At 35.8% G+C, this 11,437-nt stretch overlaps 1 protein-coding gene across 1 annotated transcript in view; it reads right to left on the reverse strand.

Annotated features, from left to right (window-relative positions):
• DEPDC1 (DEP domain containing 1) overlaps positions 1-11,437 on the reverse strand; it is a 1,033,362-nt gene that overhangs the window by 348,833 nt on the left and 673,092 nt on the right. The window lies entirely within an intron of this gene.

The raw sequence follows: 11,437 nt of genomic DNA on the forward strand, positions 1-11,437 counted from the left end.
ATGTACACTGCAAATCTCAGCTGTACAAGACTTGATGGGTATGTACACTGCTCCACAAAATGCATAGATGACAAATGGAGCAATAGCATTTATTTGAACACAAAAGGCAGAATTTAAAAATACACCATGAAGTACTTTCATGTAAATTTGAACCTTAAAGAATATTTTTTTTTAAAAAGTATTCTGTAGGAGTCCACAGCACTACTTAATATACTCTGGCTTTACAAAGTTGCTTATTTTGTTAATCTAAGCTTATAAATATCTCCTATATAGTGCAACATTTTATTTGGGTGGCCACGGTGGTGCAGCGGTTAGCCTTGTCGCCTCACAGCAAGAGGTTCTCCAGTTCGATTCTCGGCTGGGGTGCCTTCTGTGCGGAGTCTGCATGTCCTCCCTGTGGTCGCGTGGGTTTCCTCCAGGTGCTCCGTTTTCCTCCCACATCCCAAAGGCATGCTGTAGGTGGATTGGGCACTCTAAATTGGCCCTAGGTGTGAGTGTGTGCATGTGTGCGCCTTCTGTGGAAGGTTGGGTGCCGGGCTGGCAACCAGACACCGTAAAACTCCTCTGCCAATTATGAGCGGACAGGTGATCCGCTGTGGCGACCCCTAACCGGGAAAAGCCGAAAGAAGTGCTACACATACACACATATCAGGGTGAGCATGGGAGTGAGAATCATGCTAATTACAGTACGCCAAACTAAGACCTTCTACAGCAAGCACCTGATCCTTTGAACTTAAGTCAAAACTTTAGCCCAGTGTGCTGATTCAGCAAATTTGTGAAGAGAGAAGGGGGGGGGGGGCAGAAAAATCACACTCCTGAGAGCCACCATGTTATCAGAGTTTTTCTCATAGGAGTCTAAACTGTATTACAGTTCAGACATTCCCATTTTAGTATAGATAAGTATTTTATTCATGTACATTTTGCAGTTATGCAAACTGCAGTACATAACACTTAAAGGATAATCCAGCCTCAAGACAATCAAACAAAGACAAGACTGAAGTAGTTCCACCAAATGAAATAATCTAACGCCTCCCCCTTCCCCCCCAAAAAACAAATTATTATTTTTCCAGGGGCAAGTCCTCCTCCTAGACTATGTAGGGGACTTCCTCAGTTTACATAAATATACTACCTCCATGGCCACACAATCACAGAGAAAGGATAAACTACATAGTATACTGCACAGACACTCACAGACGTTGAAGAGTACTGACAGAGATCTGGTTATGTCACATAATGAGGGCTTGTGCCACATCATAGCATAAGACAGGCCATCTGTAAAACACTCAACATGATAGCCTCTATCAGTCCATTCTGGGGTATAAAATACTAATTAGTTAGAATGATGCAGCAATATTAATACAACATAGATCATCAAGGTAATGTGAGAAATCAAAGTTGCATTATTATACCAGCTGATCTTCAGGAAGGCCCTGCAGATGAATCCTAATGTTGGATTCCTCCTTTCTACCAATCACCATTTAGCAAACATTTTCTCAGATGATCATATACACTTGGATGCGTATATCCGAAGCTGGTACAAGATGTGATACTATATGTTGACTACAAAAGTGGGCCTAACTCTTGAGCCCACCAGTCTGCCCCAGCTTCTAGCAAGCACCTTTCCTGCAAATCAAGGCATAAAAAAATTTGATGCCTTCACTGCTAATGTGTAATTTGGAAGTATATATTACACAACTTAAAGGGACCCCAACAGCGGATGCTAGGATGACCACATGAAAGGAAAACAGTAGTAGACTATTAGTAACCCATCAACAAAGTCCTCTCATAAGCAGTTCTATTGGTGAAGAGGAATAAAACCCCGAGTGGCTTGGGCACCTTCTGGAGCTGGCTGGGGATGGAAAGAACTATGCGCATTTGCATCTCTAATGGGGACCTGTATTTAATGCGCACAGAGAGCACTGCTTTCCCTTGTACAGACCAGAGAAACATGCACAATGTGCTCATTCCAGGAGTTTGGGCTATTTTGCTGGTAATGGCACTCACAGAAGTGATAGTCCAGTACTATGCCCATTGCACATCCTTTTATAAGAGTGCAGAAAGACCATATGTGCAAAGTTAAGGACATAAAGACAAAAACTGTTCTACCAGCAGAAGATGGCCTCACCTCTTCTCATTCACTCACCCTCAAGGACCAAATGGGCTAAATGAATGGCTGGATAAAGGACTAATGGTCAGTATATCCAACAGTGAGGCCCCTCCTTGATGGGCAACTATCAGGATGGAAGGAAATGCAGAACAGCCTAAAGAACAAAGTTCAAAAGATTAACTACTGAACAGCAACAGTATTAAATGGTAACTAACGTCTACAGACAGGGAAGAGATAGGAAGGCATGGTATAGGTGCACAATAAAGACCAAGACTTCTGCAAAAATAAATTTTTTAATAAGCACTGGAGGCAGCTACTTCCTTAGAGGAGTGGTCTTTGACTGCAACATTTCCAGTGGGTGGCGACTGGTCTTAGGCTGCTGAATTTATAGCGGACAGTTGTGATGCAGCCAGCAGTTCACTGGAAAGAGTTTACCTGGCAACCATACACCACTCCTTCAATGAAGCAAAGTAACAGAGCAGATATTTAGTCTTTCTAAAGCAATGAACTCATTTCAGGTAAAAACTACATTGGCAGTGCACATCCAAAATGTGAATGTTCCTTTCTCTCCTCTGGTTTCTTTTCTGACAAAGGAAACCGGAATACCTGGACTACTACTGCAACAATCCTGAAACCATATTAGAGAGGAAATATGGGCCAGGCCCAATGGACACCCAATCTTTATGAAAGATCCAAAACAGTTCCCCACACAAGAGCCGGAAGCTCAAAAACCATGACAATAGCGGTGATGGTCACTAAAAAGAGCATTTCCAAAGACAAAGTTAAGTGTCATCAAGCCACTGGGCTCAAATGGTAGATTGGTGAGACTGTCCATCTTAAAGTTCAGTTGCCAAAAAGGGATTCTTTAACGGAGGACAGAGAATTCTAAGAAGTTGCTTGAACAGGTAATGTCGGGCATAAATAATACAGATGTCTATAGTAGGTTAGAGAAGTAGACTCCCATAAAGGCTACCCATTCTACAAGGAGCTGTATCTGACAATTTGAAAGGGGGATGGTAGGAGGGACATTGGACCAGATGAAAAGAGGACAATATGGCTCTATTGTTATGGTGAGTACATAACTTTCGTATCTCATGTCCATTTTTGTTTGATCCAACCTTTAGGACAGAATCCCTAGCTACATCATTTTCCAGGTGGAACTAAAGAATGATGTTCCTCAGAACAGCACAGCCAAAGGAGGGATGAGCTCTGGATTGTGCATCCAGTTTACTGTGAGACCAAAGGTATGCACTATAGACCTGGTAGTAGCTGTACAAATCTAATAAAAACGAACAAATAGAAGACTAGTAATACAGTTGCAAGAAGCACTACAGTTCACCACACGACTCTTCCAGATAAATAAATGCTGTTTATTCCATAAAATTCGAACCCAATACATAAAACACTAAGCGCTTTCATCCAGTTACATACCAGGTTTCCTCAGAGTAATTATCTTGTGGAGCAGCTCTCCTTAAATACTTTTAAATAGTTAATTAATCTGTAATTAGTATAATTGTTTAATTTAGTGCCATAGTAACATAAAATAAAAATCTTTTTCGTAAACTTCTTACTATTTATGACAATGCCAATAACTTAACAAGACATTAATAGTTGACATTCAGAAATGAAAATAAAATAATTGTTAAACTCGTCCAGTCATAAAAATAAAAAACCTTTTAACAAATGCATTAATAGTTATATTTAAAAGCACACTGCTATTACAGGTGTATAGGTTTTTTTGTTTCTATACTATCTAGAAGGCTTATAAAAACATATACAAAGAAAACTTCTGGCAATGACAACAAACAGGTATGAAATAACCTTGTGTGAACAGGTCTTAGATATAGAACTTCATTAAAAAGCTTATCATAGAATTTCATAAAATCAATTCTTAACAAACAAATAAATACTTACACAATAAGATACATATTAATATGAATATTAATATAAATATTTAATTATTTAAAAATTTAAATAAATTTATATGTATAAATACGTCTAATTACCCTAAAAATTGTTTTTAAAATTTAATGAAGCTTTAAATGGTATTTGATTTCATTCTCAAAAAAATACTTATTGAAATGAAATCATTGATGCCTGGTTTTTTGTGTGCATCTAGCCTGAACTGCCAAAGGCATTCCTTCATTTCTAGCAAGTTGTTTATATCCCCTTCTTTGTTTGTGGTTTCAGGCACTCTATCTATAACAAAGAACAAAATTTTTTTTAAATTAGGACATACCATACTGTGTGTGTATAGAGCGTTTGTTGTTTTTTTATTTTTAATGTCCCTATTGTGTTCATTTATTCGCTCTCTTAGTTTTCTAATGGTCTTTCCTATGTAGAATGCCTCACATGATAAGCAAGATGCAAAGTATATTACTTGTTTGGTGTTACAGTTAACAAAACCTGGACATCTAATAACCCTGTTGTATCCAGTTGTTGCAACATATGGACCATCATTTATGAATCTACAAGCCTTACAAAACCACACTTTTCATGCATGATTTTTGTTGGCTTCTTTAGATTCAAAAATTTCTTTAGATTTCTTCCTCTGCTAAATACAATAGAAGGTGTTGTACCTAGGTGGTCAGTTATTCCATTTGTGTTTGTAAACACACTATCCCAAACCTCCTTTACTATCTCAACTATTGTTTTGTGTTGTCATTGTAAGGTAGAGTCAAGGAACACGACATATTTTTGTTTGTACATTTTGTTGTTTTCATCCCTTCTTTACCTATTTTTAATAAAGCCTTGAAGTTTTCTTCCCTTTTCTTGAGTATTTCATCCTTCAAAACTGTGATGAGGTCATCCGGGTAATTTCTTTCTGTGAACATTTGGCATAAAAATCCAACTCTCTGAAAAAATAATAATGTCCTCACTTATAATTCGGGACAACCTAATCATTTGTCCCTTTATTAAATTCCTTTTCTGGAAGTAAGGGTGACAACTATTAAAATGTAGATAAGAATTTGAAAAAGTTTTCTTACGGAATATGTTAGATTCAACTGTTCCGTTCTTTCTGTATAATTCAATATCTAAATATTCACATTTGTCTTTGTTTATATTATATGTAAACTTTAGAAATGAAGTAGTATTTTCCAAGTACTTAATAAAATCCTTAATTTCTTCAATGTCGCCTTTCCAAATTAGCAAAATATCGTCCAAAAATCTTAAATAAAGGACTATTTTGGACCAGAATGTGCAATTAATAACATGTTGTTGTTCCCATTCTGCTAAAACTAAGTTAGCATATACTGGTGCACACCTTGCTCCCATTGAGACTCCTGAAACCTGCTTGTAATATTCTCCATCTTGTTGAAAATAATTGTTGAGGAGAATCATTTCCATAAAATCAGTGAGTGTTCTTCTTTTAACAGTGTGGAAATTGCCATACCTCAATAGGCTCTTTTCAAATAACTCAAGTCCTGTGTCGTGGGGTATAACTGAAAAAAGGTTTATGATGTCAATGGTAACTAAATAAGTGTCAGGAGAGATCAATACCCTGTTCTCATGTAATTTTTCTAAACAATTCCATGAGTCCTTTAAAATGTAAGGGATATTTTTTGTCACTTCTTTACAACTAATGTCAATAAAATGTGCCAAGGACTCAGTTTTAGAATGTTTTGCTGCTATTATTGGCCTAAACGGGGGGTTACTTACATCCTTATGGATTTTTGGTATCCCGAACACTTTAGGTGTAATGGGATGTTCAATTACCAAAAAATCATGTTCTTCTTTGTCGATACACCCATCAATTAGCATTTCATAAAGCCGCCAATCAATTTTAGTTTGAGCCTTGACCATATCATACCTTGAACATCTGGCATAGGTAGTTTCGTCGTTAAGCATATTCAACATTTTGTTTTTATAGTCTACTGTGCTCATTATAACAACCCCTCCCCCCTTATCGGGTTTCATGATTCTATATTTGTTGTTGCTATATAATTCATTGAGGCAAAACCTCTCAGCTGTAGTTAGATTTTCCTTCTTTATGTCATTTCTTTTTAATGCTTTCCTTATTTGTGAATCACAGAACATCTCGAATAAGTGAATAACTGGATTGTTAGGGGGTATGAAAGTACTTGCTTTCTTTATACTAAAGGAATTAACTTCCTTTTTCCATGTATCCTCCTGGTTACAAAAAAACATTTTCAGGTTTAACTTTCTTGTGTATAGTCTCAGGTTAACTAAGACTCTTCCGATATCCAACTTAAAAGAAGGAATAAATTTAAAACCCTTTTTAAACAGAGATACATGGTCTGAATTTACAGTTTTGTCAGAGTAGTTATACAATGAAAAACCACCTTCAGTGATAATATCACAATGCATTGTAGAACGTTCAGGTTCATCTCTCATTTGTCTTGGTTCTAAAGAATCATTATTCACTTCTGAACAAATGTCAGGACCATGATTAATTATCACAGAATCATTATTCATTGCTTTTCCATGTATAAATTCAACAGTTTCTGTGATAACATTTAGTGCATTACTGCCAATAGTTCTATCTAAATAGTTAGAATAATTTAAATCAGTGTTATTCATCTGTTTAAAGCGTTACAAATGGACAACGCCTTTCTTGAACGTTCGTTGGAACTCAATCAGGTGCCTAAAGGGCTCAGGGTGTTGAAAGTACCTTTCGGTTTTGAGGACGACGACTCACTTAAGGAACTTTTGGAAATATTTGACAATGCTGGTAAGCAGCTTATGAGACTGATTATTAAAAATAACAACAATAAGCTTAACCAGTTAAACGAAACTTTGTTAAAATTGGATAGTAGTATAAGAGGTGATTTATTGTATGAACAAAATAAATATAGGTTAGACAACATCCTAGCTGACATGAACAGATATGTTAGCAAAGGTCTTGATTTTAAAAATAAAAAATTGTAGAGAGATTCACAGGATTACACAAACAATAGGGCATATAACCATTTCAAGGAATTCAAAAGACAATGGAGGGAAACAAACCAGAATTACTTAAGTAATGTTACTAACAATAGAGAAGATGAAGTTAATGTGCAGGGGGAGAGTAACAATTATGGGCATGGTACTATGCATAGGAACGATCAGGGACAACATGATTTTTTAGAAGAGCAGCCATTGAGGAGATCAGAACGCCTAAGGGGGCGTTACCAAGGGCAGAGACATTATCAGAACAACTACAGGAACAGATGAATAACACTGATTTAAATTATTCTAACTATTTAGATAGAACTATTGGCAGTAATGCACTAAATGTTATCACAGAAACTGTTGAATTTATACATGGAAAAGCAATGAATAATGATTCTGTGATAATTAATCATGGTCCTGACATTTGTTTAGAAGTGAATAACGATTCTTTAGAACTAAGACAAATGAGAGATGAACCTGAACTTTCTACAATGCATTGTGATATTATCACTGAAGGTGGTTTTTCATTGTATAACTACTCTGACAAAATTGTAAATTCAGACCATGTATCTCTGTTTAAAAAGGGTTTTAAATTTATTCCTTCTTTTAAGTTGGATATAGGAAGAGTCTTAGTTAACCTGAGACTATACACAAGAAAGTTAAACCTGAAAATGTTTTTTTGTAACCAGGAGGATACATGGAAAAAGGAAGTTAATTCCTTTAGTATAAAGAAAGCAAGTACTTTCATACCCCCTAACAATCCAGTTATTCACTTATTCGAGATGTTCTGTGATTCACAAATAAGGAAAGCATTAAAAAGAAATTACATAAAGAAGGAAAATCTAACTACAGCTGAGAGGTTTTGCCTCAATGAATTATATAGCAACAACAAATATAGAATCATGAAACCCAATAAGGGGGGAGGGGTTGTTATAATGAGCACAGTAGACTATAAAAACAAAATGTTGAATATGCTTAACAAAGAAACTACCTATGCCAGATGTTCAAGGTATGATATGGTCAAGGCTCAAACTAAAATTGATTGGCGGCTTTATGAAATGCTAATTGATGGGTGTATCGACAAAGAAGAACATGATTTTTTGGTAATTGAACATCCCATTACACCTAAAGTGTTCGGGATACCAAAAATCCATAAGGATGTAAGTAACCCCCCGTTTAGGCCAATAATAGCAGCAAAACATTCTAAAACTGAGTCCTTGGCACATTTTATTGACATTAGTTGTAAAGAAGTGACAAAAAATATCCCTTACATTTTAAAGGACTCATGGAATTGTTTAGAAAAATTACATGAGAACAGGGTATTGATCTCTCCTGACACTTATTTAGTTACCATTGACATCATAAACCTTTTTTCAGTTATACCCCACGACACAGGACTGGAGTTATTTGAAAAGAGCCTATTGAGGTATGGCAATTTCCACACTGTTAAAAGAAGAACACTCACTGATTTTATGGAAATGATTCTCCTCAACAATTATTTTCAACAAGATGGAGAATATTACAAGCAGGTTTCAGGAGTCGCAATGGGAGCAAGGTGTGCACCAGTATATGCTAACTTAGTTTTAGCAGAATGGGAACAACAACATGTTATTAATTGCACATTCTGGTCCAAAATAGTCCTTTATTTAAGATTTCTGGACGATATTTTGCTAATTTGGAAAGGCGACATTGAAGAAATTAAGGATTTTATTAAGTACTTGGAAAATACTACTTCATTTCTAAAGTTTACATATAATATAAACAAAGACAAATGTGAATATTTAGATATTGAATTATACAGAAAGAACGGAACAGTTGAATCTAACATATTCCGTAAGAAAACTTTTTCAAATTCTTATCTACATTTTAATAGTTGTCACCCTTACTTCCAGAAAAGGAATTTAATAAAGGGACAAATGATTAGGTTGTCCCGAATTATAAGTGAGGACATTATTATTTTTTTCAGAGAGTTGGATTTTTTATGCCAAATGTTCACAGAAAGAAATTACCCGGATGACCTCATCACAGTTTTGAAGGATGAAATACTCAAGAAAAGGGAAGAAAACTTCAAGCCTTTATTAAAAATAGGTAAAGAAGGGATGAAAACAACAAAATGTACAAACAAAAATATGTCGTGTTCCTTGACTCTACCTTACAATGACAACACAAAAACAATAGTTGAGATAGTAAAGGAGGTTTGGGATAGTGTGTTTACAAACACAAATGGAATAACTGACCACCTAGGTACAACACCTTCTATTGTATTTAGCAGAGGAAGAAATCTAAAAGAAATTTTTGAATCTAAAGAAGCCAACAAAAAATCATGCATGAAAAAGTGTGGTTTTTGTAAGGCTTGTAGATTCATAAATGATGGTCCATATGTTGCAACAACTGGATACAACAGGGTTATTAGATGTCCAGGTTTCGTTAACTGTAACACCAAACAAGTAATATACTTTGCATCTTGCTTATCATGTGAGGCATTCTAAATAGGAAAGACCATTAGAAAACTAAGAGAGCGAATAAATGAACACAATAGGGACATTAAAAATAAAAAAACAACAAACGCTCTATACACACACAGTATGGTATGTCCTAATTTAAAAAAAATTTTGTTCTTTGTTATAGATAGAGTGCCTGAAACCACAAACAAAGAAGGGGATATAAACAACTTGCTAGAAATGAAGGAATGCCTTTGGCAGTTCAGGCTAGATGCACACAAAAAAACAGGCATCAATGATTTCATTTCAATAAATAGTTTTTTGAGAATGAAATCAAATACCATTTAAAGCTTCATTAAATTTTAAAAACAATTTTTAGGGTAATTAGACGTATTTATACATATAAATTTATTTAAATTTTTAAATAATTAAATATTTATATTAATATTCATATTAATATTTATCTTATTGTGTAAGTATTTATTTGTTTGTTAAGAAATGATTTTATGAAATTCTATGCTAAGCTTTTTAATGAAGTTCTATATCTAAGACCTGTTCACACAAGGTTATTTCATACCTGTTTGTTGTCATTGCCAGAAGTTTTCTTTGTATATGTTTTTATAAGCCTTCTAGATAGTACAGAAACAAAAAAACCTATACACCTGTAATAGCAGTGTGCTTTTAAATATAACTATTAATGCATTTGTTAAAAGGTTTTTTATTTTTATGACTGGACGAGTTTAACAATTTTTTATTTTCATTTCTGAATGTCAACTATTAATGTCTTGTTAAGTTATTGGCATTGTCATAAATAGTAAGAAGTTTACGAAAAAGATTTTTATTTTATGTTACTATGGCACTAAATTAAACAATTATACTAATTACAGATTAATTAACTATTTAAAAGTATTTAAGGAGAGCTGCTCCACAAGATAATTACTCTGAGGAAACCTGGTATGTAACTGGGTGAAAGCGCTTAGTGTTTTATGTATTGGGTTCGAATTTTATGGAATAAACAGCATTTATTTATCTGGAAGAGTCGTGTGGTGAACTGTAGTGCTTCTTGCAACTGTATTACTAGCTGTACAAATCTCATCAATTGGAAAAAAAAGAAATTATGTACTCACCATAACGTTCCATCTGTGCTGTCCATTTTATTCTTCCTCAACAACTGAGTTCGGATCTTACGCGTATTAGCCTTTTTTTTTTTTTTTTTTTTTTAACAGCTCATGGCCTCATGAAACTCTTAAGCTCCTCCGTTACCCATAATGCTTTATTCCTCTAACATAACACAGATTTCTTTGCTGACCTTACAGTTTTATAGGAGTATTAGAACAGAGTATAAGGAACCAAAACCTGGGCGGCCACGGTGGTGCAGCGGTTAGCATTGTTGCCTCACAGCAAGAGGTTCTCCGTTCGATTCTCGGCTGGGGTGCCTTCTGTGCAGAGTCTGTATGTCCTCCCTGTGGTCGCGTGGGTTCCCTCCGGGTGCTCCGGTTTCCTCCCAGATCCCAAAGACATGCAGTAGGTGGATTGAACACTCTAAATTTGCCCTAGGTGCGAGTGTGTGCATGCCTTCTGTGGAAGGTTGGGCGCCGGGCTGGCAACTCGACACCGTAAAACTCCACTGCCAATCATGAGCAGACAGATGATCCGCTGTGGAGATCCCTAACCGGGAAAAGCCGAAAGAAGAAGAAGATATGGAACCAAAACCTGGAGCTCAAAAGGAACACTGTTTCCCTTATAACCTTCTTGTTCTTCTAGAAGTCATGTACTAAAAGGTAGGGGGCTGGCGGGAGGGGAGTTGAGGAAGAATAAAAATGGACAACACAGATGGAACATTATGGTGAGTACATAACTTCTTTACCTAATGTCTACTTCCATTCATTCCTCAACAATTGGAACAGAGTCCCCAGCTACCTGAATCCCAGGAGGACTCTAAGGAACACTGCTGAGCCAAAGGTTGCTCTTCCCCTCGAGATCAGATCCAATTTGT

Source organism: Protopterus annectens, chromosome 10.part0 (assembly GCF_019279795.1).
Source record: "Protopterus annectens isolate FY-2018-M chromosome 10.part0, PAN1.0, whole genome shotgun sequence".
In the NCBI taxonomy this organism is placed as follows: Eukaryota; Metazoa; Chordata; order Ceratodontiformes; family Protopteridae; genus Protopterus; species Protopterus annectens.